This window comes from Suricata suricatta, chromosome 3 (genome assembly GCF_006229205.1).
Source record: "Suricata suricatta isolate VVHF042 chromosome 3, meerkat_22Aug2017_6uvM2_HiC, whole genome shotgun sequence".
Lineage (NCBI taxonomy): Eukaryota > Metazoa > Chordata > Mammalia > Carnivora > Herpestidae > Suricata > Suricata suricatta.
Genome location: NC_043702.1, coordinates 165,993,308 through 166,000,210, shown reverse-complemented (window position 1 = coordinate 166,000,210; position 6,903 = coordinate 165,993,308).

Here is a 6,903-nt window from a genome sequence, read left to right as displayed (position 1 = left end):
TCTCCGTTCATGGGAGGTGAATCCTGCCAAGAATGTCTAACTACGGGTTTTTCAGAAAAGGACGGCTTCTGCTCACTCACCCTGAACAGTTGTGTAGATGGATATAGAATGGTGGATATGAGACCACTGGGACCCTGGGGGGAACGCGCTCAGCACCCTCTCTACGTGAGCCACAGAGGTCTTCTCTACTGTCACCTTCATCTGAAAGACCTAGAGAGTGATTCTTCCTTAGTCACAGACAATTCTGTGTGAGGCTGGGCCTCCCAGTGGCCCTAAGCGGTGACAAAACCCCCTACTCCACCAGCCTCTACACCTGCCTCAGAGCTCACATCAGTCAAGGCTCACAGGAAATACTCCTACCTGAAGGATCAAAATCACACCGAATCCAAATACGCTGGAGGGGTTCCATGCACATGGAAGGTACTTCTGAAAGGTGTTTCTTGCTCCATGCTTATCCCAGATCTTTGATGGTGTCTATTTCAAAGAAACTGTAACCACATGTATATTATAATTTTTGACAGCAGATAATACTTTGTACAAAATCCTTCAGAGGTCAGAAAGTTTTTAATATCTTTTCATCCTCAAGAACTGAGGCAGTGATGTTAAGCTGTCTGGCCTCAGGCTACACAGTGAGTCAGTCCTGGGTGTGGAGATTAAACACCCAAGAACACTTAGAGCTACATGTTGCGCTGAAACAATACAGGTGGCCCAGTCACTGTTACCTCCCTTTTCTTGAAGAAATTACTAAAAGAATTGAAGAAAACAAAAAGCTCATAAAAAGAGTAATTATAAGACTGGAATTATTCTCGGAAACCATCTAAACTTAGAAATGCCTCATAATTATTTGTTTCTAGTACAGTACTACTGAACACAAATGTAAATGTTATTTTCTAGAGAAATAATATACACGATGACATTGGTTTTAAAAAATAACAATGGAGACCCGGACTGAAAATGTCAGGGGCACCTGGGTGGCTCAGTCTTAAGTGTTTGACTTTGGCTCAGGTCATGATCTCACAGCTTGTGGGCTCAAGCCCCCTGTTGGGCTCTGTGCTGACTGCTCGGAGCCTGGAGCCTGCTTTGGATACTGTGTCTCCCTCTCTTTCTCTGCCCCTCCCCTGCTCATACTCTGTCTCTCTCTGTCTCAAAAATAATTTTAAAAAATTTTTAAATTAAGTGTTGAAGTTTAGAAAAAATAAAATAAAAATCTTAAATTTTGTTAAGACAAGTTGAGACAGAGACAAAGAGAGACTAGGCATTAGGCTTGTGTGCGAAATTCCCAGTCTTACGAAGGACTGCTCAAAATACGCCCTTTACCTGTGTCCCCACTGTGGTAATTCTGAGATACCACTGCGGGTGGGGAACGTTTCTAGTTTAGCCCTATTTGCATCTTCTGGAAGTGTGCTGTTGTCTGTGCCCTTACCTCCGCCCACTGGGAAAGTTCTGCTTGTTTGGTTATTCTCTTTGGCAACACCTGAAATGGGATTTAGGGATTCTGCTTTTCATCCTAACTAAGAAGCTTTTATTTTTTTTTTAACGTTTGTGTATTTTTGAAAGAAAGAGAGATAGAGCGCCAGTTGGGGAGGGGCAGAAAGAGAGGGAGACCCAGAATCCGAAGCAAGTTTCAAGCTCTAAGCTGTCAGCACGGAGCCCCACACCAGCTAGAACCCACAAGCTGTGAGAGCATGACCTGAGTCAAAGTCAGATGCTTAACGACTGAGCCACCCAGATGCCCCTGACTAACGAGCTTTTCTGGTCTATTGTCTACATCCATAGATGTTGGGAGTCAGTCCAGGGGTCATGTTTAGCCTCAAACCACTACAGGCTATTTTAGTTTGGGCAGATGGTTTTTTTTGACAGTACAGCGGTCTCAAAAACTGAGTTTACCTCTTCAGTTCCTGACAGCCTCAAGCACCAAGAACCAGCTTGCTGTATTTCTGTCTTCCCCCACCTCTGCTTCTCCACTCTGCCCCCATCCCCACCCACACAATCCCACACATCTTCTGTTCCTCTTTCTCTCTCTCCACCACCAACTCGAGAGTGGATTGCAAGTTCTTCTGCTCACTTGAAAGGATTTACTGAACACTGCCATGGCTGCGACCTTGACACTTGAATCCACTCAGAGGTTTTAACAATGAGTGGGATGTCTGTACCCTCCATTTGATCCTGGTCCCAAGACTAAGTTGTTGTTGTTGTTAACTTAGTTTAAATTTTTTTAAGTTTAAAAAAATTTTTTTAATGTTTTTATTTATTTTTGAGAAAGAGAGAGAGAGACACAGCATGAGCAGGGGAGGGGCAGAGAGAGAGGGAGACACAGAATCTGAAGACAGGCTCCAGGCTCCGAGCTGTCAGCACAGAGCCTGATGCAGGGCTTGAACCCACGTACCACGAAATCATGACCTGAGCCAAAGCCGGACGCTCAACCAACTGAGCCACCCAGATGCCCCTGAGATTTTGGTTTTTTTTTTTCTGTTTTTTTTTTTTTTGTTTTTTTTTTTTTTTAGAGAGAGAGAGTGGGTAGGGGAGGATCAGAGAGAGGGAGAGAGAGAATCCCATGCAGGCTCCACTTTCAGCACAGAGCCTGACATGGGGCTCCATCTGACAACTGCAAGATCACGAACAGAACCGATATCAAGAGTTGGACGCTCAACTGACTGAGCCACCCAGGTCCCCCCCACCCCCAAGACTAAGTTTTAATCAGCCTTTGTCACTCAAAGGGCTTCCTAGTTTTATATTTTATTTATTGGTTTAAGCACCCATGGTGTCTCCCAATCCTGCAAGCCCCCAATTTTTAAATTCTTTTCTATTCCTCTTATTTGTGCTTGCTAACTGGTCAGTTCTTTTCTGTGCTTATTTCTTTCTTAGAGTACTGAGCCAGCCAAGAGCAATGAACACACACTCCTGTTTCTGCACCCCTCAATTCGAAGGCGTGGATTCTCCCCACAACACCAAGAAATTCTCTGACACCAGTGGGGTGTCCTACAGTTAAACACAATTCTGACCCTATCTACAGAGATACCATGAGATTCCATGGGCTCAGCCCCACAAGGCTGCCACCACTTCAGCTGCCAAATTGCAAGTCCCTGTTGTCACCTGTGCTTCTGACTGCCTATAAATCAGAGGTTCCCAAGACCCTTTCCTTGGGTTTGATTGATTTGCTGGAGTGGCTCACAGAACTTATAAAGCAGCTCCAACAGCCAGATGAAGAGATATAGAGGGCAAGTTTCTGAACAAAGGAGCATCTGTCCCTGTGGAGTTTGGGGCCTGTCATGGTGGTATGTGGAAGGATTCTGGTTCACAACCTGGAAGCATCTGACCACCATCCTCTAGATTTTTATAGAGGCTTTGTTATGAAGGCATGATTGATTTACTCCTTGGCTGTCGGTGATTGACTCAACCTCCAGACCCTCTCGGGAAATCAGGGGGTGGAAATGAGAGTCTCAAGCTTCTATTACAGTCAGTTCCCCTGGCAACCAGCCCCAACCTCAAGTGCAGGCTACGTCACCTCATTAACATAATAAAAGATATCTTTATTGCTCTCATCTCTTAGATAATTCCAAGGAGTTGAGATGTGCAGAGGATGAAAACCAAATATATATTTCTTATGAATCACAATTATACCAATTCCTACCATTGCTTTTCAACCTTTTTCTCTAGAGTCTAAAGCAAGAGACAGCAAGCTTTCTGTGAAGGTTGAGATAGTAAATATTTTACCTTTGCAGGCCATACAGTCCTGCCACAATGTGAGAAGTAAGGGAGATGATTCATTTTCAGAAGTACCAAACAAAAGCTGTGTTGTCTAGTTAACTGTAGGTTGACAACCTATTGGAAATACATATGGACCGCCTCCCCCCACCCCTCCACAGTGGGGTCCCAAACCCTTAGACACTTCACTTCCTGGTTCTCCTTCCCCCTCCTCCATTTCATGGGTGTATTTTCTCCGGCTTTGCAATGAGCAAGCGTCAAAGAAAAAAGGGAAGAGGAACTGAAAGTCTCTGCATCACCTCAGGGAATGTACCTTTGTTCCAATCAGACTACTTGTTGCCTTACATGAGCACAGGGGACTTCCGGGTCAGGCTGCAACCTCTGTAGTGTTCAGCCAATGAGGGACCAGGGGACGGACTTGCACACTAGGAAATAAAATGTCTGCTGTAACGGTGTCAAGTGTGGCTGTCTATCAGATACCCGCTCTTACAGGAATGTAGATTAAAGCCTTGCTTCACTATGCTCTGAGTCTTTGCATCCCTCCATTGACTGGGTCAGTGGGCTTATTCTTCACACACAATGACTCCGCTCCACTGCTTTAGCTTGAAAGCAGCCATCAACAGTAATTAAAGAAATGAGTATTGCTGTAGGAAACAACGGCAGAAAGAAGTGTAGATAAAATTAAATTTCCTTATAACCTGAAGCTCATTGACAAATATTCCTCCAGGAACTCCCAACTGTCTTAATGTTAATGCTTCGCAGAGGGAACAACAACTTTAGCTTGACAATAGCTAGGCCACCAGGAGCCTGTGAGACTTCTTTAGCATATGAAAATCATTTGGGGAAACTTCCCCTTGACTTTACCTCCCCACAATTCCCAAGTATAAAATTCGTCACTCCTCAATCCTGGGGCAACTCTGCCCACAGGTCCTGTCCCTGTGCTTTAATAAAACCACCTTTTTGCACCAAAGATGTCTCAAGAACTTTTTCTTGACTGTTGCTCCAAACCCCAACACTTCAAAGTTCGTCAAGTATGGCTATCATTCCAAAAACTGTAGTTATGGGCACTGAAATTGGAATTGCATATGATTTGCACATATCATGAAATGGTATTTTCCTTTTGACTTTTTCAATCATATGAAAATGTAAAATCCATTCTTGGCTTGCAGGCTGTATAAAAACAGAGTGGGCCCAACTCCAGCCTGTGGGTCATAGTTTGCAGATCCTTCTTTAGAATTAGAAGTTAGGTCAAGGTCATCGTTTGTATTTCACATTATCACAGGTGACCATTTAACCAAAAGTCTCACCTCTGTCTACCTTGGAGCATTAACACTTTTCTAGATTTTTGGCATGGTGGACTCACACTTCAAGGTATCCATTGACCACTCAGGATGGCAGATTTTGCTGCCACTCAAACAACCCCAAGCCTCATCAGCTCAGAGACAAAAATGTAGACTTCTGTGTGTATTGTAGCAGGTCAGCAGGAGGGTTCCACGGATCAGAGTCAACCAGTGACCCTGCCAGTGGAAGTGACATCTCTCTTCATGCTTCCAAAACTGTTGGGACATGAAAAAGTGAACATGGTAAATTGTGTACCCACTATTCAATCACCTCCTAAAGTGGCATGTATCACCACCACTCACATATTACTAGCCGGTCAGTCATGTGGCCACACCTGACTTCCAAGAAGAAAAGTGCAATCCTATCACCTCTGGATATAACTGTTTTCCAAGAAGTCCAAGAACTGGAACATGGTTGAACAGCCCTGATGAACTGGACACAGGGATAGGTTACAGACTATTTTTGAAAACTTCCACTAATAAAACCAAAAACAATATATACAACTTTCTAAATGCCAGAAAAGAGACAAGCAGAGACAGCATTGTCCATGTAGTAAGGAAAAATATGGAAATCTTGAAAATCAGAAGCCATAAAACACAGTGATGGAAATAAAGTCCAACTTATCACTTTTGAAAATCAATGTAAATCAGTTAAATTCTCAATCTGGTTGAATAAGACAAGATTTAACTACCAATGATAAAACAAATGATACAAAAGGTTAGACCAAGGAACAGAAAACTATGTCCTACAGACCAAGTCCAATCCAGTCCACTGTCTACTTTTATAAATAAAGTTTTATTCGAACACAGCCATGCCCATCTATTTATGTACCTTCCATGGCTGTTTTCTGTGGAATAGTTGCAACAGAGACCATCTGGCCCACAAAACCTAAAATATTTATCTGTCTCTTTATAAAAAAAAGTTTACTGACCCCTATATTAGGCAATGAAGGATAGACTAAGACATAGAATACAAATAAAAGTAAATCAATTATTCTAATATTATTAATAAAGTGAAATAAAATGTCAGCCTTCACTAAGTATAGAGACAATCCCTGAATGTTAAGAAAAGGGAAAATGAGCTCAGAGTAGAACAACTCACATTTTTTCCATTTCTTTTTAAGCCACATAACAATCTCCTAAAGTAGAGGCTTATTTAATTTCCCAAATCATAATTCTTCCTTTGTAATCAATGAAGGTTAAATAATAGTGTTTCTTTCTATCTAAACCAATTCTTCAATACCTAATTTACTCTTTACTCCAAGGGTTTGAATAAACCCACAACAAAAGACTGTGGGCACAGTGTTTGATAACTCTGAAATGAATTTTGGTTAAACAAATGAAAAATTTTAGAAAATTATGTACAATATGCATCTACAACACACATAAGACTTTAACAACTTCATTAAACCAAAATGCTTTACATAAGATGTTTAATTAGGTAAATGAATGTTTCTCTACCTTTGAACTTTTCCTATATTGGATTCAACTTTTTATTTATTTATTATTTTTATTATTTTTATTTTTTTATAATAGTTTATTGTCAAATTAGTTTCCATATAACACCCAGTGCTTCTCCCCACAAGTGCCCCCCACCATGACCATCCCCCCTCCCCCTCCCCCTTCAGTCCATGGTTCGTCTCCAGTATTCAGTAGTCTCCCTTGATCTGTGTCCCTCACTCTTCCCCACTCTCTTTCCCCCTTCCTCTCCCCATGGTCCCCTGCCAGGTCTCTCCTGTTAGACATGTGAATGCAAATATATGGTATCTATCCTTCTCTGCCTGATTTATTTCGCTTAGCATGACACCCTCAAGGTCCATTCGCTTTCCTACAAATGGCCATATATCATTCTTTCTCA